Source organism: Polyodon spathula, chromosome 24 (assembly GCF_017654505.1).
Source record: "Polyodon spathula isolate WHYD16114869_AA chromosome 24, ASM1765450v1, whole genome shotgun sequence".
Classification (NCBI taxonomy): Eukaryota; Metazoa; Chordata; class Actinopteri; order Acipenseriformes; family Polyodontidae; genus Polyodon; species Polyodon spathula.
The window spans coordinates 14364014-14386545 of record NC_054557.1 but is presented as its reverse complement, the minus strand read 5'-3'; the positions used below and the strand labels follow the sequence as shown (position 1 = coordinate 14386545).

Below are 22532 nucleotides of genomic sequence, written 5' to 3'. Positions count from 1 at the left end.
CTTGGCTCTTAAGATGCCTGGGGTTTGTTCCTGTTCTAATCTGGAGTCAGGGAACTAGCTCAATTAGTGCCTGCCCAGAGGCCTGCTGTCTCCATGCCTGTTTACATTGTACTTTTCTGTTGATGTACAATATCCTTATTGAGATAGCACACAGGAGCTTTTCAAAATCATTCTGTTTTAGAACGTGAAAAAAACAGTCTGCTGAAGGTAAAGCAAAGCCTAAGGGATATTCCAGCAATGACTTGCACTGGTCAGAGCTGCTGGTTTGCTTTGGTTTTGAGCTGGTCAGAGCTGCTGGTTTGCTTTGGTTTTGAGCTGGTCAGAGCTGCTGGTTTGCTTTGGTTTTGAGCTGGTCAGAGCTGCTGGTTTGCTTTGGTTTTGAGCTGGTCAGAGCTGCTGGTTTGCTTTGGTTTTGAGCTGGTCAGAGCTGCTGGTTTGCTTTGGTTTTGAGCTGGTCAGAGCTGCTGGTTTGCTTTGGTTTTGAGCTGGTCAGAGCTGCTGGTTTGCTTTGGTTTTGAGCTGGTCAGGCTGGCTCAGGAGACTTGGTGTTGGTTGAGGAGCTGGTTAAACTGTAGGTCAATTTGCTGTAATATTAACTTTTGTTATCTACATTAATGCTGTAAACCTTGTCTGTGATTATATATATTCTTCCAATACCCAAGTGGTCAGAACATTTCCAACAGGGCGGTTTTTACTTAAATAATTTTTGCTTTTATGTTTTTGAGTTGTGAAGCAAGCTTGTTGGCTTATTTTATGCTTTTCATATTAGCAGCCTTGTTGCCCGTGTTTTCCTCAGCGAAGCCCTCCTCCTTCCTCCCTGTCATCTCAGTCCAATAACCTTCACTTCTCAGGTATGATTTACTCAAGCCCCTTCGCCACATTTTCCACTGCAGCAGTGCATCTCCCAAGTCTGGCCTGCCTCGAAGTGACACATGCACAGAAAGAAAGCAGAGAGCAGGCAGCAATTTGGATATCAACAGCTAGGAAATGATCCCCAAGGACTGAGATGTAGCAACTCTCCTACAATTTTCCATTCATAACCAGCTAATAAATCTAACAGCAAGCAGACTAAGAGGAAAGTTTGCATCCCATTCTGAATGCAAGCTTAAAGCATTGTGGTTGACTGAGTTTGAACAAAAAGTTGTTAGTCATTGGCTTCATAAGTACATAATCATGATATATGGAGTTATCATAATGTCAGAACACTAGCCAATGTTGGTAAATGGGATGGCTGTATTATTAAATCGTTGTGAAAAACGGGGAGCAAGTTGCAATGGTGAAAAATGACATTTTCTCAAATCAAATAATTACGAGAAAAACAGTGGCAGTTATGTGGTATATATTATTTTTGGAATTGCTACTGATTTATGGAATAACTTGTCTGTGCTTGTCTGTTTTCACTTGTCCTTGTAGTGTATGAAGTTAACAGCAATCCTTGTAGTGTATGAAGTTAACAGCAATCCTTGTAGCGTATGAAGTTAAAACTGTACCAGTCCTTTTTATTATAATTACATTTTTGAGCTGCCCAGGCCCACAATAAATAGCAATTACGTTGGTGACAAATATTGCAAGCATGCCGCCTCATTTATCAGCACTGTTCCATGTAAAAAGTCAGTAATTAATGGAAGGGTTCCATTACAGAAGGCTCTATTTCCAGGAAATAAACAATCAATCCTGATTTTCCAGCGCCACACTGTTTGTTTTGCCTTCAGAGGCAGGGAGTGATCACGCGGGGCAGCGATGGGGAATGCGCTAGCTAATGAGCAGCTCTCTTCTGTACAGCCAGCTTCACCTTCACTGCAGGATCACTCCACTCCACAGCTTCGGAGCACTGCAGAGAGCACTCACAAACTCAAATGTTCTTTCACTGATGTAACCTCTTGTGATACTATACCGTACATGAAACAACTTCTTCTTCTACTTCTTCTTCTTCTTCTTCTTCTTCTTCTTCTTCTTCTTCTTCTTCTTCTTCTTCATCTTCAGTTTAGTCTAAAGGGCGCATTACAGCTATCTTTTTAGATGATTAGCGCCCTCTATCTGTCGTCATTAGTCTCCCTTTGATTGTTTTATTTTCACTGCGGTATGGTTTAACTTTTTTTGTTTGAGGTCAGCCACTATTCAGTTTCCAGCTGGGGTCGCTATTGCAAGTAGTTTTTAAAAAGGCGATCTAAATGTATGAGAATCCCTGTTGTAGAAAATTCAACTAGATGCAACAGGGATGTTTTAGTGTCCCCAATTCACAAGACTTGAACTCAGGAGCTGATGGACATCAGCTTTGAAGCCTGCATATCAATTAATGAGGGAAAGCAAACATATCTCATGGCTCTTTCGATGACCATTATAGCCAGCTGAGTAGACAGGCTTATTCAAATCAATTTGTTTGTCTCTGTTTTTACAACCAGTACAGCCAATAAAAAATGGATCATCCTAAAAGAGATCGAATAACAACGTCAGGCTGTGGAGATAAATAAGATTAATGCAAACGCAGGCTCATCTGCAGCATGAGTGCACTGCATAGAGAATAATAGGTGGTGAGTAGTGTTTAATAACGCTGTAGTTCCATCAAGGGGTTCACAGATAAGAAGTGCCCCATGCTGTAGTGCTCTGCACAGCACCAGCTGTTGATTGGTCCATACTTGATTAAGTGATTAACCAATCAAGGCTCCAGTTTCCTCCATTCCATTCTCACATGACTGGAATGGAGGGGGTCAGTGACTGGTTTCATGCAGGGACAGGGAATTTGAACCTGATCCCTGCTGAACTACAACAAAACAAAACTAATCCTGTGACCTCACCCTGCCACAAACACTTTCGCTGTTCCATTGCTGATCGTGAAGTCAGCATTTTGATGGCTCATGCCACTGGTGTCAATCAGTCGTAATTCTAATCACAGCCATGAACTGTGAGCCAGAAGTGTTATTTAATCTTTCCACATTACTGAGACATGTCTTTGCCACTGCTGCTGTCTAAGTCTGGATGTGATCAGAATAATCAGCTTGTGTTTTAAATCTCTTTAAAAACGATTCTGTATTAAAACTACCCCCCTTCCAATCCACTTCCATCCAACATTTGCCAAATTATGTCTTCATTTTTAATTTGGAATTACATGCCTCCTGCATTATTAATATCTGATGTAATTTGTTCCTCACTGAAGTCCAAAATTAGGTAAAAAGTCACAAAAAATTACTAGTTTTTTACACCCCAAATTGACAAAAACCAAAAAGCTAACATTCTCGCCGCTCTTGTTCCTCAGATTAGTCTTCCCACCGCTGGTATTGTTCAAACAATCAAGCACAAACCCCTGATCTCCAAGCAGAGGAGAGCTTGAAGCATATATGGGAGCTGCTGTAAATCAAGGGCAGTGCATTAGGGCAACAAACAAAAATGCTATCCCACTTCCTTTAATATATATTAAAAGGTTTTGCTATTAAAACGAGTTAGTACTCATGTAAAAAGATCAGAGAATAAATGTGTTCTTGTTTTATTTTCTTTTTTTCTTTTTTTTTTACAGGGCCTCTCCTCCCTTTGGAAACAATGCAGTATGGCTGTGTTTGATGCAACCAAAGGCATTCCCATCTGAGGGATATGAAAAACTGCCAAGAATGAATTTAGGAAGGCTGAGCCTTAATTATGGTAGAGAAGTAAAGACAGCCATAGCTTTTACTAGTTGCTGGTGCAATATTTACGCGGACACATGACTGAGGCATATACGTGGCTTTCAGACTGAAACTTTAGGATATAAAGGACCAATGATATGCATTAGCTACCCTAGTGCTACAGTAAACTCATATATTTAATGTATTTAGGATATACAGCAACTCTTTTTTAGATTATACTAAGGTAGCATTTATTCAGCACCCATTTTCACAGATTGTGACAGAGGCAGTGGGCCTGACATGTAATACCGGTCAGTGCTTCAAGTCCCAGCTCTTGTTTTTGGTTTCCTGAATTATGGCAGTCAGGACATAACTAGAAACGAAGAAGCCCTATAGATGAAACCCTGGCTATAAACGACCTACTGCTACTGAACCATTTACCCTTTTCAGCAATAAAATGAAATATATATATATATATATATATATATATATATATATATATATATATATATATATATATATATATATATATATATAAAGAAAGAGAATGATTCTGCTACCAAGCATGACACCACTGTTTTTTTTTTAACCCAGGCATGATAATATCTATAATCATCATAGCGCTTTGCAGCGCAGAGATCCCAACAATAACAAATGGAAAACCACGTATGACAATATTCTAGGAAACGCTGTAAACATGCACAGCTCACATCATTCCAGTCACAGACTTGGCAGGGCTCCTGGATGGACTGTCCTCTATTCATTATATTAAATATTACTGCTTTGTCAGTGCAAAGAGTCGAAAGCCAGTCCATTTTTTTTTGTTCTCATGTCTCCACAAGGGCTAGTTTCAGAGCATGCACTCGCTCGCTTGTTTACTTTCTAAATAAGTCTCTGTTTAGACTTACATCAGCGGGGAGAGAATATTGAAGAAAAGTAGGAAGGAAATTTGTTGAAAACAAAGGAAAAGGAAAGAAACCCTTTCTGATACTGTGGCGTTCCCTCAGTGTTCCTGATTACAGCAGAGACGCTCAGCTATGGCGCCATCAGAATTGGCTGAAGGCAGCCCGGTCAAGGAAGACAGAAGAACAGGGACTTTATTTTGGAAAAAGATTAACGACTTTAATAAATACTGAGCACTCAGACAGTCAGGCCAATTTTAAGTGTTTATATAGATGGTTGTTTTTGATTAGAAAAAAACAAATGAGTTCACCTTTATTTTTAAAGTTAAAATGCTCTGTGCTTGACGAGTGAGTTTGTTTGAGGGAAGCGTCCCTCTGTGCCTTCTGGCAAGCTTTATATAATAGTGCGTCTATATGACTGCCTCTTCTGTCTGTCTATGGGGATTCATTTATTTACATGCATTGTGTAAAGAAATCCCAGTCTGTACTTCAGAGAGATGATTCATTGACTCATTCTGATACTGTTTCACTTCAGATTTGCATTCTATACAATTTCTCAAATTGCACTCTTGGTAGACAGCATTACACAATGAGCTTTCATGAGATAACCACCTCAAAAAATTACATTGAGCCACTTATCTGCGGTCACACATTTCCATCATTTAACTATGCACGGTTACACAATTTTTCCAAGATAATATGTGTAGGCATGTCTGACAAGTTTTCCCTCTGTGTTGTGCACAGTGTGTAGTGCAGGCACCATTACTGAAACAAACCTTCTTCAGTTTTGTGTATTTCCACTTGTTTGACATTATAGAGTTGTAAAAATTTGAGGTTCCAGCTGTGCTGCATTATGAAGTACGAAAGGCTGAGCTGAATGTGAATCACGAAGCGGTCATCCGCACTGCTGGGGACCCCAGTCAGTCTCCTCTAGCCTCGCATTCCCACAGTGATATGTCTTTCTTCTTGTGTTTGTGCTCAGCCCAGCTGCCAAATTATTTTCGTCACTGATTAAAATTCAATTTATGTCAGAGTGGGAAAAAGTGTTATATTTTTTTTTTTGTTCTCAAGCAGTCTAGCAGTTTGGAAAAATATATTTGATATACGGAGTGTCTCTCACTGATGTTGTGTCAACTCCGTCCTGTTCCAGCTCTTGGGTTTTGAGTCATTCCCCACGCCAGGGTCAAGTTCAAAACAACCTGAAGTCCTGTCTGACCCAACTGAGGCCGTCACTGTCCAAACGCTGTTCAATCACAAGGGGCTCATATGGTATTTGTTTTATTCCTATTGGTCAAAGGGTTTTGCTCTTGCTGTCGCTGCTAAATGTAGCATGAGGTGATGGTGGCTCAGCATATTGCACGTTTAACTGGGCCGAGACTGTCCAGACTCATGAGCAGCCATAGATCTTGTAAGCTACTTGTAAGTTCCATTAAGGTTACAGATTTAGATTGAGCCATTGGTAACGGAATAGCACAATGCATTGAAAAGCAAGGTAAAGATGTAAGTAGCTATCGTGATTAAACACAATCAAGAATTATAGTTAGTAATGTATTAAAGTTCAACTTCAAGTAATTTGCCATATGCCAGTATATACACTCCATTAAAGCTTTAATCTAACTGTATATAACATACATTACACAACTACGCTCGAATCTTTAACTTATTTCATGCTATTGGTAAAAGACCTTTAATCTTTAACCTTTAACCTTTTATTATGTAAATGCTCTGCTTATGCAGTACCCCCCTCCCCAGGCTATTTATTTTCTTTACCAGCTGGGCACAGTAGCAATGGAAAATATTTTGCCAATTGTTCGCGTGCGTCCAAGGGGGCGATGCAGCAGCCATTTGCGTCAGTCGACAGTCACAATATCTAATCTCTGTTAAAAAAAATCTTTAGTAGGAGCAGGGGGAGCCATCTGGGCTGCGCTGTCGGAGAGGCACAAGTGAAGAGAAAAATCAGCAGTAAAGATTTTAAACAGGAAAAGCATGGCGTCAGGACAGGCTGAAGATAAGAGCGCTGTGCTGAACACACACGCACCAACACAGACGAGGGAGACTGCTCTTACTGCACAGCTCGTGGCTCCACTGCTGAAATTACAGCAGCGAGAACAATGTTACCCCTAACTGCCAATAAAACCTCCAAAAAACAAAAGCCCCAGAGATGCAAGATTGAGACACCCACTAGCATTCCATATACTCAAGGCTTTTCTTATATACAGTATGTTTTTCCAACACTTTTATGCAGTTGCACACAGAAAAGGAGAAAACAGGATCCCAATGGTTTGATAGTCCTCTGCCACAGGCTACTTTTATATTAGGAAACTCTGTTTTTCCAGGACTAATTAAGACCAAAGATTGGTTTACAAGGAAAGCCTGGTGCGCAGTTAAAAAACATTTTTTAATTTACTTCAAGAAATACAACGGTGTCTGCAAATAACATGGCTGAGGGGTTGCAAGATATATTTCTATTATCTTGAAATCCTGAACATACTGTAGTTATTATATATATTTAGTCATAGACACTGTATGATAATGTTATGATAATGCAGATGTTGTGGGATATGTATTATTGAACATTTTGTGCTACATCCTGAGGTGGGTCACTGGAACTTGGGTCAACCCGGGTACGACCCAGGTATGTGGTTTCACACTATGCAGGATTGTGGCCCGGGTAGCCAGAACCTGGGTCCGGACCCGAGTAGGAGTGCCAATGTAAAAAGGGCTATCGGTGTTCAGGGTTTTTTTTATCCCTATACCCCAAGCTGACCAGTGTTGAAGAGGTACCACAGAATAAAAATATTAATTGTTTTATATTATTGAGGCAGGATAAGCATGTAATGTTGTGATCTTGTCGAAATGGACAAATACTTTATCAAATTAGAAAGAAATGAAATCAGTGTTTTCATCTGATATTGCATTGTACTCACTATATGACATTAATACAGTTTCCAAACAAACTAACAATGATTCACAAGATGGTGTATGAAATACATATTCTGATTACCTCTCAGTTTCTCAAAGACTCTACCTTTGAAGCTGTATCACACTGGAATACGTTTACGCAGATGAGCTGGGTATTTGGGTTTAGTTTTAACTGAGAAAGCCTAAATCCTAAATTTAACTGGAACCAAAGTCTTCAGTTTGGACCTTGGTTATTTCTCTAACAAATTGTGGAGCTGTGGCCGTACTGGATATTACTTGAAGGAGTGATTGTGCTTAATGTTCATTCTGGCACCAGAAAAGACAAAATGATTCATTACTATGGAAAGGCAAGGCATAATTTGAATAATGATTCATTATTTATGCATGCACTCGGATTGCTTAGCCCTGCTCTGAACAGGCTGAATCGCTTCCTTCTTTTCAAAGGTGTAAAGGCAGTTCTGTACCGACAGTGTTTTGTCCAGTTCACGAGCAGTCCCTCCTGTAATATTGCTCTAAGATTTGTTTTTGTTCACCTGTATTTGGACAATGCAATTGTTTAATGCAAACTTATTATTTTCCCCAATCTAGTCTGAACAGAAATTACATTTCCCTTATTTGGTTCTTCAGGTCTGTGTCTCTTGATTGAATGCTCTGTTTGACAAAAAAATGCAAATACCCTCTAGTTTTGCATCCTTAATTTATATGGGAGAGAGGGGAAAGACTTCTGAAGTGTAACCTTCTTCTGTAGTGGATGTTGGCTGTGTTGCCCATGGAAATACCTCTATCCTTCGAGACTCTCCTCGTAGCTGTTCTGCTAGGAATGTTATCACCCCCCCTCTCATCCTGACCCTGAAGCAGGACGATTATTCCCCAAAAAGGCCATTAATTCCACTTCTCTCCGTATCATATCATATCAGGTTTCCACTGGGGCAAACGGTCCTTTCATCATGTTGGATCTGAGACATGCTGGGTGTGGAGGAACTGCACCAGGATGAAGACCTCCTGCAGGGGGGAATTGGAAGTAGAAATATGCAACTTGCAGAGGGGGGGAGCCTTCATCTCTGTAATCCGTCCTTCAGATGAGACATAAAACCCAGGTCCTATTGTAAGTGACTCTGCAGCAGCAGCTGTGATGCATAGCTCACCCCCTAGTCTCTGTAAGTCACTTGGATAAAATCGTCAGCTAATGACTAATTATTATTATTATTATTATTATTATTATTATTATTATTATTATTATTATTATTATTATTATTATTATTAATAATAATAATAATAATAATAATAATAATAATAATAATAATAATAATAATAATAATCCAAACTTTCTTCTATTGTCAAGAGTTTTCAAGTGCTAAGGCATAGGAAATGACAAAACATGCTGCGTATTTCTTTCTTTAAGGTTAAAATCTTGCTCTCTAAATACCAGGAGCAGCTGATACTCATACTTGCCTTTAAGAAGTATTTGTAGGCAGGTATTAAATAAATCCATTCATTAATGTGATTTCAAAACAGGAAAAGCTGCCCGCCCCTCATCTTTAATATTGAGTACCAACAATCAATGACAATTCAGTTCTGCATTGACGGTTTGAAAAGCCATTTGGAAGCAAATGTTCCTCTCATCTGGGCTGCTGACATTTTCATTGTCATACTCGGGCCCTTAAAGTAAACTGCATGCATTCAGGTTTATAGTCAACGCCCACCCACCTCCACATCAATGACTCTGTAAGAGTGTCCTGGGCTCTTACGATGGGTGTGAGGATCCAAAGTTATTCCACCAGGTCTAACACAGTTCAAACACAGCGGCTACTATATGAACTGCAACTGCCTGGGTCATGATTCTTAAATAAATCTGTTGGGCTGTATTCCAAGGAAACATTAGCCACAACAAAGACATTGTCCATAGCTCTAACATGCTTCAAGGAATAAGCACGATTTGTTTTAAGACTTCTAAACCAATGCATTTTGCTGTTTTGCTACAAACATGAACGTGATTTTGCTTTGGGAAATACAATGAGTCAAAACAGACTCTGTGTCCGTCAAGCCCAATCAGAACTATTGTCTTTGGAGATAAGAGTGAAAGGAAGGCCTATATGAGAGATGTTGGCAGTTTCTTCCAGGAAGGGTTTCAGACTGGATTTTGGACCTGGTAGAGCTGCCAGCCACATCAGAGAGCCTGTTGATAATGGCTCTTGTGTCCACAGATAAAGACTGCCGGGTATCTTCTGCTGCCTCTGCTATCCATCAGAAGGAATGTCCTTAATATTCTGACTCCTGTTAGAACATTCCTTTATTTGTGATACTACAGCTTTGCGTTCAGTTTTTATTGCTCTCAGTAATTCAGCATCAATGCAACCAACCCCGCAACCTGAGTTGAATTACGCTGAGGGTTTGGCTGCTAGTCAAACCTAACCCCAATGGTGAGTCAGGAGGAGGATGTAGGTTTTTTTATGAAATGAAAGTTAATACTCAGTCTTCTTTCACTGAGGAGTCTATGCACCAGTGGTCCTCCATGGTACAGCCCCTGGAGACCAAACAATGCGGCCCTCTCTAGATGAACTGCACATCCAGCAGTTGTTTTTGTCTTCAACAAACTGTCTCTGTATCTTTTTTCCTCTTAATTCAACAGTCAGCTGTATTGGGGCGCTTTTTAAATGACTGTTTGTTTTGAATAAAAGCATACATAGTTCTCTTTTTTTTCAAAGAACTTCAACTGGCACCATGTAGACAAACAGTTCACAAAGAGAGCCTGTACAGACAAAAAGAATATCATGTACACTATAGTTGAAGACATGAGCCATGCAGATTTAAACATCTAACTGTCAGCATGTAGCACTGAACTGAATAAAACATATGACTGTGGCCGAATAGCCATAATACCATAGCTAAAATAAATGGCTTTCGTTTATTTGAAGCTTCAAATTCGGTGGAGATGAAAAACATACAGTGTTTACAGGAATATTTTATATACTTTTCCCAACTGTGTGTGAGAACTGTACTGCCACAGCCCCAATCTCAATAACTATAATTCCAATTCAACTGCAATTACCCAAGAGTCTCAGGATAGTTCTGGACGCTGCAATGAACTGCATGTGAAAGATGATCATTCACATTGTTGTGTAAAGAACCCACTTCCCAACGTTTAACATACCTTCGTCAAGGGAAAGTGTGCTTGAAAACAAACAGTGGAGGTACTTATAGGCTTTCAATGCCATGACAACTACACTCACTTAATGCAAATTCCATACTTCTAGATAGTGCTGCTCACTCCCTAATCTGGCAAGGCCTAGCAGCAAAGGGCTGAAAGGATGCTGTGTGAAGCAGAAATTGTAGCAGCATTGTGACTTTGTCTGGCATGTTACTGCAGCAGAAGGCTATTGTGAAACAGGGGTCTGCTATCACTTTCCCATGCCAGGCAGAGATTTAAGTGGTGCCGGGGAGTTCTCCATCCCACTGTGTAATGAATACAGCCTCTGCGAGATAAACACTGCCTTGTTTAGCTTCATGTCTGCCCGTGCAGCTCAGCCAGGCCTGATAACATGGACCATCGGATGTTGTCAGGACCTGGGAGCCAGACACACTGGCAGCAAGCGTTTTTTTTTTCTCCTTTCAAAGTCTACAAACCTTTTTTTTTTTTTAAAGGGCTGAGCCAGTTAATTGTAGGGTGTGAGTGAAAACTATCAGTAGTACCATCAAGGAAAGAGACACAGGGGGAAATCTGGAAAGAATGTGAATGTCGGGGGTTTTTAAGTGCAGAAAATTGTTTCTCCTGTGTTAACCGCCAGGGGGAGAGACTGTGACTGGCTGTATTGAACTTTCTGGTGAGTTACCTTCATCTGTTTATTTATTTTGTTTTTTATTTATTGTTTTTTTATCCTGCAGGATCATTTCATTTCACTTGGCAATGTGTTTCAAAAGTTTCACAACTGCAATTGAAAATGTTCAAACCCACACCAACCTTTGAAACAGCAGGCCTTGTTCACAAAGCTTCGTATCACAAGGCATTTAAAGAATGTTGAAAACGTTTCATTTAAGAAAACCTGTTTTGCTGAGTTAAATAAAGTCTGATATTCATGAAACTGTTCTAGTTTGTTTCTGGCAAGACAAGGTTCACAGGTTAATTAAGGTTGTTCAAGATTAATCCTAATCGAGGGCTGTGAAAAAAATAGTAACAAAGCATTATTGAACAATTTGCATGAGCCTGGTTATGGTCAGTTAAATGGATTTTCAACAAAAAGGTAATTTAAGTAACTTTGTAATCATTCACTGGCCAGTACTTTATTCTTCCTGTTATGACTCTTAAGCTAGCGTGCCAATGCCACGTTTACCACTGTGTCCACAAATATATTTGATGCAATTTTTTTTTTTTTTTTTTTTTTTAATACAAATACTTAAAAGTTAAAATGGGTTCACAACTTTACTGCATGGTCTTTGCCCTCTCATTACTCGCCACTATATGTCACTATGTTAAGGAACCTGACAGTAGAGAGAGTTTTATTTTGTTTTGCACAAGGAAGAAGCCCCCAGCAGAGGCAGCCCTCTTTCTGTTTTGATTGTATAAACATTTTGACCCTGTTAGCACACACTGTCGTCTTACTGTCTTGGCCCCAAACCAGGAGCTGGAATAATTGCTGCACTGTGGTATTGTGGGGAATATTTCAGATTCCATTCCACTGAGAGGGCTGCTTTCAGACACGCTGTATGGATCCCGGCAGATAGAACATTAAGAGCTTCTTCTGCTTCTCTCACAAGTCGCAGAATCCAAAATGCAGGTATGCTCTTCCCTCAGGAATCGAATAATATAGCAAACCTATGATTTTTGTTATGGATACATACAAAAGCAAGACACACATGCATGTTTGTTTTGTTGCAAACATATGAAAACATGTAAGACCAAATCAACAATAAAAAAGTGGACAGATATCAAAACCAACTTTGGAAAATGTTCTCTTTTATTTGGCTCAGCAGGACCTCTCACTAGTTAACCTCTCTCTCTCTCTCTCTCTCTCTCTCTCTCTCTCTCTCTCTCTCTCTCTCTCTCTCACTCTCTCTCTCTCTCTCTCTCTCTCTCTCTCTCTCTCTCTCTCTCTCTCTCCACTTCCCCCTCTCTCCCTTTCTCTCCTTCTCTCTCTCTACCCCCTCCCCCTCTCTCTCTCTCTCTACTCTCTCTCTCTCCCTCCCTCTCTCCCTCCCTCTCCTCTCCTTCTCTCTCCCCTCCCCTCTCAATCTCTCTCTCTACCTCTTTCCCCTCTCTCTCTCCTTTCTCTCTCTCTGCTCTCTCTCTCCCCTCCCTGCTCTCTCTCTGTTATAAGCTCATAGCAGAGCCCCACTGATAGCTCAAAAATACCAGAGGATCAGCAATCAATAATAAAACCTACATTTATTTTTCTGCTCCAGAGATTGGAGCAGAGGCAACATCTGCTTTCAATAACCAAGCAACACTATTTTAATCTCACTGGCTAAAAACACGAAACTACCATTTCCTTGCCCTTGAACAAAATTATGATGAAGACATTTTTGTTGTTCTCAACTTTTGTTGCTGATTTTAACCCTTGCTGAATGTGAATCTATTCATTCACCTGTGGATTTACTGTTCACAGTTTACTGTGAATATATTTTGGAGTGAATAATCTGGCCCCTAATGACCTTGTGTGACCTTGTGTGAACTGTGTATAGTTATATATATATATTATATATATATATATATAATCGTATAGCTATGTCAGCTATGTAACACAGCCTCTATCAGCGATGGTTACTTTTATCAGAGATGTGATTCATGTTTGCGGATTCTCAGTTGTCAGCCTGAATTACATTGATTCCAGGAAGATGAAAGGGCTGGAGTGCTGGCTAGCTTGCCCATATTTCGAGTTCAAACTTGGAACTTCCTTGCTCACAGCAGCTTCAAACCACCTCAAAGACCTTGATATTGCTCAGATCAGAGCAGTCCTTCGCCGGCAGGTTAAAAGATCAGAAGGGTGACCATGAAAGAGGGTTTTTTTTTTGTTTGTTTTTTTAATTTTTTTATAGTGTCACCAAGTTTTCATATTTTCAGCATGGAAACAGATGGTGTACATATAAAGAAAGCATGCACGTACAGTACATTACATACAGTACATACCCCCTTCCAGACTGCAGGTCCAAGTGTGCCAGGAGGGTTCTGTGTGTGTGTGTGTGTGTGTGTGTGTGTGTGTGTGTGTGTGTGTGTGTGTGTATATATATATATATATATATACACACACACACACAGAGCATATATACTTTTAGAAGGGATGCAAATGTAGCTAACATTGTGGTCCACAGTACACATAAACAGATTATGGACACACTATAGGAAATTCAAACCTGTAATAGCATGTGTAATGCATGCAAAATATATTTGTTAAGAAACCCATCATGCAAAACTAGCGACCTTGTTTATGGTATATTTTGCCAAAATTTTAACAAAATAAAATATGTAGGAGAGACAGGTATGACAGAGCACAGAACCACCTCTCAAACACAAGACATACACAAACAATGGTTCAACACTTTACAAAAGTAGTTTTGTAGTTTTAGAAGAAAAATGAGATAATGTGCAATACAGAAGATTAAAGGCAAGCTAATGGATAAACAGACTCAATACCAGGATGGCTGAAGGGTTAAAGAGAAAGGAACAGTAGATTGTTAAATCATTAGCTATGTAGTAAATGACATCACAAGCACATTAATGGATATAAATAGAAATAAATGAGTGCAGTTACTATGGCATCAAAAGCCTGTAAGTGCCTGCACTGTTTGGTTTAAACATAGTTTCCCTTGACGTGGGGAAGTTGGCTCTTATGAGCAATATATATATATATATGGCCGGATAGACATTCCTCATAACAAAAAGTGCAAATGTTCTTATTTAGTTGGTAAAGCATTCATTTTTTAAAATTGTGTCCAGGAATCTTTTTACCCTAAATGCTGTATGAAATAATACTGTTACACCCTAATCATATGCAAGCAGTGGATAGCTAATTATCCTATTGACTTTGGCATGTGCTGTTGTCTGTTGGCATCTCTGTTGGAAAGGTGAGGTAATTCTCAGTACCTGTCATTAAATATTGTTGTGCTGGCGTTTGTGTGTGCTTGAGAGAGACGGAGCGTGTGTGTGATACCTGTATTCCAGTCTTTGAACAGCACCTTTAGACAGCTACAATCTTGCATATATGAGGTTGAAGCATTGCTTTACTTTTTATATTATGTCCACGAAGCCGAAGTCAAAATTCAAGTTTCAAGCAAAACCACATAGTTACAGCCAAAAGTTTTGCATCACCCTGTAGAATTAACAAACATTGCTTCATAAAGTCGAATGAAACCTGCTGAATAATGGAACATTAACCTACTGAATTACATGTCACGTTGTAGTTTTCCACATACTTAACGAAAAACTGACAAATTTGAAAAATGTGTTCTGCTATTATAGCATCTGGCAGACATATGCAATATCATTTTGTAGTTTCTTTGATTACATGTTAAATACCTAAATTATGTTCATTTTTTAAAAATTATGTCTCAATCCTAAAATTCTAGGTGATGCAAAACTTTTGGCTACCTGACAAAATCTATACAAACGAGCGACAGAGGCTCTTTGAATAAGCAGACTTATATCTTAGCAGCAGAATACATTCAGTCGGGGAGAATTCAGCTGTATCAGTGTTTTACTGTAGCTGTTTGATATTTTTGGGTAGAAAAACAACTATAATCACATCAATGTGGTCAACAGCTGAGCTGAATTCAACATCAAGACCTCTTGAAAATGCAAATTAAAAGAGACTTGTCTTAATTAATTTTCCTGGTTTTTACGAGTAAACCAAAGTAATACTTTTTTTTTGATACATTTTATTGGAGTAAAACTCTGCTGGAATTACTTTTCATTCATTTTATTTTCTCCTTCTGGAACATATTTTTTTTCCATGTTTCATTATTATTTTTTTAAATAAACTTTTTTTTTTTTTAATGAACATAAATGATGCCAACTATTACCAAGTGCAGCCGTTGCTCTGTCCAGCCTTGAAGCACGAGGACGGGCTCTGCTCGAAACAAACTGTGGAAAACGTTTTCGTGAGGACTTACTTTACCCAGTGAAATGATTGGGTGCAAGGGAGTCGTGTTGGCAGCCCAGTGGATTGCCTGCAGCTGTGAAGCTGGTGCTTACAGCCAGGCCTCAAATGGCTACCACTGAGGGCCATGGGTACTGCTCCAGTTTCCATTCAGATCAGCACTGCCCACTTCTCAGTAAGTCGGGAAACTCATGCCACTGATCTAAGCTTAGACCAGACAACATTGTTCCATTATACATATTTTCACACTTCATTCTTTGGTCTTTGGCCTCGCCATTCGAAGTACCCCTGCCCATAAGTTAGCCTGCAGATAAGTGGAGAGACTGATTGTAGGGAAGACAGGGGGCCAGAATATCTACCCTCCCTGTTAGACGAAGCCAAGAAGGCTGGGGAGGAGGAGACGAACTCTGGCGCACAGCAGGGACCAAATGGATTGAGGTAAGATATAAACCCATTCCTTGCCAATCATTGCACGTATTGTTTATCTAAAAGATGAACAAGTTACTAGCTAGTCAACTGAATGATTTGTTCTGGGTATTGGAAGCGTCTACAATATGGCCATCCCAGGCAGTCTTGAAAAAGCCCGCTCTGTTAAACTTGGCAAACAAAGTGGGTTTATACAGTATTAATGAAGCTAAGAAATTGGACATATAGATGAACAGACAAGCATTCTAATCAAAGCTGTCTCAAGTTAAAAGTGAAATCCATCTTTTTTTTTTTTTTACTTCTCGCAAAACAGCGGCACAAGCGTTGGCATCAGTTTGGCTTCTTTATGAGAGAAAGCTTTAAAATCCTGCCAGCTTTTTTTAAATAAGCAATGCACACAGCCAACATATTTTTAAGTTTTTATAGAATCCTCAGTGCGTGCAAAATCCCTCCATTATGACTTGCAGTACAATGAACTAATTCACAAATCGAATTAATTCAACAAATCACAGCAGTGTGATATTTCAGAAATGCAGTTATATCAATGGTTGCGTTAGAAAACCAAATCACAGAGGAAATGTAAAATCAAATGAAGAAGGATTTGTAAGATTCAAGGGGGAGGAAGAAATAAGTAAGAAAGGTTTTGTTTCTGTTAAGTAACTGCAGTTATGCAACAGCTACTAGACCTCATACAAACCCTACATGAATGTCTCAGTTGATTATTTCGTGTTTGGCGCCTTATGTACTAATGACAATTTGAACTGCTTGCTGCTGTCTCTGCTTGGAGACGTGCGGTAATGCGCCTAGATTACAAACGAGCTGCACTGCTTGTGATCATCACTAGTGTCAGGTCATCCCAGACTCCACGGCAGTGAAGCAGAGTGCTCCACTTGCTGTTTCCAATAAGCTGTGAGGAAACACACACTCACTTTGTGGCTTGGAACTTGGTTTCAGGAGACTCATGTTTCAGGCCACTGCATGGCACACCAGGGGAGACTTGGGGTTTGATAGAGCATAGTTGCCTCCTCAAACTGGCCTCCTGGTCTCCTGGAACTAGGACTCGAGCCACTGTTCCTGAAAAAGTAGCTTTGTGTTCCCTCAGCTTTATAGCCCCATAACAGACAGGTGTAGCTTATAGATGAATCTCATCCACTGCAATGACAGCTGGTTTGGGGCTGTTATAAAACAGCAGGTGGCGCACACCCTGGCATTGCAGCCCTGAGAGATCCTTATATACAGGCTGTAGGTAGTGTTGACCCTGACTCTTGGAGGTCTCTGTAGACCCCGTGTTTTAAATTGGCCCTCCAGGTCTAAAAGCCACTGATCAACACTTTCACAAACACCTATCTGTAGATGTTGCAGATAGGTTTCTGACTGACGACACACACACACAGAATTGTTTTGCTTATGATAGTGATAATCGCGCACGCAACCTCAAGGCTGGTGGTAGCAGTGGCAATGCTGGCTAGTTATCGTTCTCAAGCACATTCTCAACGCTCTTGCAATCTCTGGGTTCTGCTCATCGACGCACCTCTGCCCTCATTTCACACGGGCTTGGCTTCACTCTCACGACATGGAACGCCACTGGAGACTGCCAATCTCGCATGCTCAGTTAAGAATGGTGGGGGGGGGCTTGAGGTTAAAGTTATTACACCCCCGCCCACATGAATGACATCAGTGCACGCTAAAGTTCTTAAAGCAGCCTGCAGAATCAATGCTTTTGCAACAGCGATGCAAGGAGGAGGGTTGGTGTATTTGCTTGATTTATTTTACACACAGTGAATGTTTGAAAGGTCCCCCTTCAAATGTTCATAATGTTGATTCATGGTTTTAAGATACACATATAAAATACACAGAAACAGTACTTTAGATACTTATAACTAAGCTCTCTAACCCTGCAGCACAGGCTGGTTTTATATTGGAACAGCCTGATTGTTCTCACACTTCAGTTCAATGTGACAGTGGAGACAGGGGCAGGAGACTAAGCACATTCCTGGTGCAATTTCATTCACACTGAGGCTAAGTGCAGCTCAGGAGAAGGAGAGCTTACTAACAATACAAGTCAAACCCATATCTGGAGCCCCCCACTGATTCCTATCTACAGCTATGGCCAAAAGTTTTGCATCACCCCATAGAACGAATTCATTTTGTTTTAAAAAAGTCGAATAAAACCTGTTTAATAATGTTATATTAACATATTGAACTACATACCCCTTTGTAGTTTTCTATATAATCTAACATGAAATACTGTACTACTATTATGACTTTAGGTGCACTTTTGCAATATCAGCTTGAAGTTTCTTTGATTACATGATGTTAAATAAAAGATCTCAATTATGTTCATATATTTTTTTTAATTTTTTTTTATTTGTCTCAATTCTAAAATTCTAGGTGATGCAAAACATTTGGGTATAGCTGTAGGTCTTAGTCCCACGAATCACGAGGCAAATGTTCAAGCAGCTAGTTGAGGAGGATATTTCCCAGCATACTCCTCCCTGTGAAGGGTTAAAGCAATAACAACAAAACAGTTCTGATTCACTCATTTTGGTAATAATTGGTTTGAAGGCACCATGCATCAAAGGACAGATCTAACAAACTAATTCCAGTAAATGTTACCTTATACCAATTCTGTCACTTCACATGAAAGACTCATTTGAATTTTCCATGATTTTTGTGGTCTTGGCAAGTAGTAAAGAACTTGGCAGAGCGTTCTTGTGTGATTATTTTGTTCCTTAAAACATATTTTGTCTCTTTTCATTTGATCAACCTGCACAAAAGGACACTGCAAAATACAGCGTAGTCTTTCATTTCAGTGGTCTGTAACTAATAACGATGATTATTACAACACAGTCTTAATGCTATAGCGCAGTATGGTTTTTATTCAGGATAAAAGGTGCATTTTTTTCAGCTGAACCAGAGCTTGGTGAAAATCAGGCGGTAGTATTTCTGACAGGGAGCGATACTAGTGTTTTATATTTTTTTATAAAATGGTTGTATTTATACAGTGCAGCGTTCAAAACTAGTAGGGATTTCAGATGCTACTCTCCTGATTTGTGCTGGACTCCTATGTGGACTCCTCACCTGACACGGTGGCACCTTGCTAGCTCAGAGTCCTGCTTTGCTATTGCTGGGTGAGAGATTCTGAGCTAGTGGACCAGCTGCCAACACTAACAGCACTGTTAGTAATAACTCTGTCCAAGAAAAAGAGTTCTGGAACCTATTTGAATGTTCATTTCACACCAATTGTTGATTAACGAGACCTTCTTGGTTTTAGCAGAGGAAAAAGAGGACCTTTGTTCCTAGAAATAAAAATAAAAGAGGCTGTAATGATGAGACACTGAAAGCTGTTAAAACAATATATGTGTTAATCATTATGCAAGTGAGCCAGTACCTCCTCATGATTGTTCTGAATACTCACCCTGATCTGAAGTGTATTATAACAAGTAATTAGAAACAGTTACAAACATCATATAAACATGTCCAATAACACAGCTGTTTAGACCTAATAATTTTGCCAGCGCAGAGATTGGTATTGCTCACCCTGTTTAATGGATTGGTTTCAGATGTTCTGGATAACAGACCCAGTGAACCCAGCTACAGTGTGGAAGTGCGTGCATTATTGGAATAGTAGACCTCTGTGCATTTCACGTGATACAGCCAGTTGCACAGCACTTTGAATTTCTATGCAAACAAACTGTGCTAGTTTAATTCTTCCTTTCATATTCATTTTTACAACTGGATCATAACAGGTTCATGCAGGAATGGGTCCTCCTGGAGAGATCTGATGGAAACATTGCTGCTGCTGCTGCCACCACCACTACTACTACTACTACTAATAATAATAATAATAATAATAAAAGATAAGTAGAATTCAATATCTGAGATGGTCAAAGTCTGAAAACGTAGTTATTAATGGTAGTTAAGCAGTTTATAAATGTTGCCTCTGCCAATATTACTGGACACTAATATGTACATCTTTATTACTGAGCATTAAATTAGCAGTACTTTTTGGAAAGGGCAATACTATACATTGTGTACAGTGCAGTGAGCAGTTCCTTACTGTACATTACTGCTGTACACTGTGTACAGTGCAGTGAGCAGCTCCTTACTGTACATTACTGCTATACACTGTGTACAGTGCAGTGAGCAGCTTCCTTACTGTGCATTACTGCTATACACTGTGTACAGTGCAGTGAGCAGCTTCCTTACTGTACATTACTGATATACACTGTGTACAGTGCAGTGAGCAGCTCCTTACTGTGCATTACTGCTATACACTGTGTACAGTGCAGTGAGCAACTTCCTTACTGTACATTACTGATATACACTGTGTACAGTGCAGTGAGCAGCTTCCTTACTGTACATTACTGATATACACTGTGTACAGTGCAGTGAGCAGCTTCCTTACTGTACATTACTGATATACACTGTGTACAGTGCAGTGAGCAGCTTCCTTACTGTACATTACTGATATACACTGTGTACAGTGCAGTGAGCAGCTCCTTACTGTACATTACTGCTATACACTGTGTACAGTGCAGTGAGCAGCTTCCTTACTGTGCATTACTGATATACACTGTGTACAGTGCAGTGAGCAGCTTCCTTACTGTACATTACTGATATACACTGTGTACAGTGCAGTGAGCAGCTCCTTACTGTACATTACTGCTATACACTGTGTACAGTGCAGTGAGCAGCTTCCTTACTGTACATTACTGCGATGCATTCCTGCTCTATCTGTGCGATAAACCCATTCTCCTGTGTGTGCTTATCTGCTTCCCGGCTTTGTAGATGCAGGCTTTCTCGTTTTCATGTCTCTCTCTAACTCATTCTGTTGACAGACTACAGAGCCCAATGTGAAACAGTTAATTGCCATCAAGATAAAGAAACGCAGCAACATCAAAAGCCCTGAGGGACTCTTATAACCTAAACAGCACAAGTGCTCAGCGCCAGCTCTACAGAGGCGGACCCACTCCCATGTCTCCCGGGGGACAGCGGCGGCATCATCTCATCACTGAACTGCAAGGCCAGTGCCAGGCCTACAACCAGGGAAAACAAACCCCAATACCGGGACCCCGTTCAATTAGAGGAGACTTCAATTCATTGGAGGTGTTGATGGATGGGGCAGCCAGATTTATTCATTTATTTTATTCATCAGGGAAAGCCCTTTGAAGCAAGAGCGGGAATATTCAGAATATAAGGTTACCACTTGAAGGACTTCATAACACACAGATTAAGGTATTAGCTGGCATGGATTTGATCAACCTGCACCCGCAGGGATCAGCCAAACTTCTGGCTTACTGTACAGCATTTTACATCATGGGTGCTGGTCCTGCTTGTCATGACCAACATGAGCATCAATAGTGAAATAAATAAAATGTTTTAAAAAAACAGAAGATCCCAGCGCTCCGATGTGTCTGTGGTTAGCTGAAAACCAGAGCGTTTGAAGTGGCAGGGACCTTTGGGTCTGACCCAGTGCTCTTTCTACCTGAGCTTCACTGCCTTCTCATTCAAAAGAAGCACACCTTCACATGTAGCCAAAATGGAAATAAAACAAACCAGGCGCTGCTTTCAGGTCCATAAGATCCTTTGAAATATTATAGTAACTAAAATGTAATACCAGCAACAGCCCACGCTCTCTTTTTAAAATTCCTATATATGGGAAAATGATGGGAACTGCAAATGCCTTAGTGTCACAATAGTGCTGAAATATCAAAATACATCACAGTTAATTGTTTTGTAAAAACACAACTCTTGAATGCCACTTCCTCTTCCTTCTGCTACAGAACAGCAGTCTACATTAATAATAATCTTTATACAGCACCTTTCATAGTGGACCACCATCACAGCGTGCTTTACAAGATACGAGACCAGGGTGTGTGAACTATGCATCAGCTACAGAGTCACTTACAACATCTCACTCGAAAGACAAGGAGGTTAAGTGACTTGCTCAGGGTCACACAGTGAGTCAGTGGCTGAGCTGGGATTTCAACCGGCAACTCTCTGGTTATAAGCCTGTTTCTTTATCTACTGGACCACATAGCCTCCTATACATTAGCTAAGTTGTTTTCTACACCAGATTCACAATATATACTGTATTCACACCTTTGTGCTCTGGAAGCAGAACTGATACATGTTTTGGTGTAAGGGGTGCTGAACCCACGGCCAGTATCTTGAGGGCAGGCTATGATTTGTGTTGAGGTAATATCTGAGTCTGATTCAGACATACTCTACTTCATTGGAAGATGCTTTAAATAAAAAGGATTTGAACCGGATTGAAAAGAATGTAATTCATAATTACAAACAAAAGCTGGCCTTGGAAAACACCACCTGAACACAGTATCAAAATTAATTTGAAAAAGATCAAAAAGGACAGGCCAAATTACCAAAATAGGAAGCTAGAAATACTCCTGTTTTCAACGGTTTTCTCATTTCCTCCAAGACCGAATCGACGGAAAATTTCAATAATAAAAGCCCAGTAGATGTAAATAAGTGAGGTCTTTGAAAATCACCTCAGAGCTCTCGTCTGATGCTAATGAAATGCTGACCATCTTACCCTCAGACATTTAAAACACATGCTTATTGCAATTGAAGTGGCC

At 40.0% G+C, this 22532-nt stretch overlaps 1 long non-coding RNA gene across 1 annotated transcript; it reads left to right on the top strand.

Annotated features, from left to right (window-relative positions):
• Positions 1–10929: 10929 nt before the first annotated feature.
• Positions 10930–21558, top strand: LOC121298935. The gene is made up of 3 exons (XR_005947347.1): positions 10930–11241; positions 12083–12192; positions 20775–21558. It is a non-coding gene; the product is annotated as an uncharacterized LOC121298935 (long non-coding RNA).
• Positions 21559–22532: the final 974 nt, after the last annotated feature.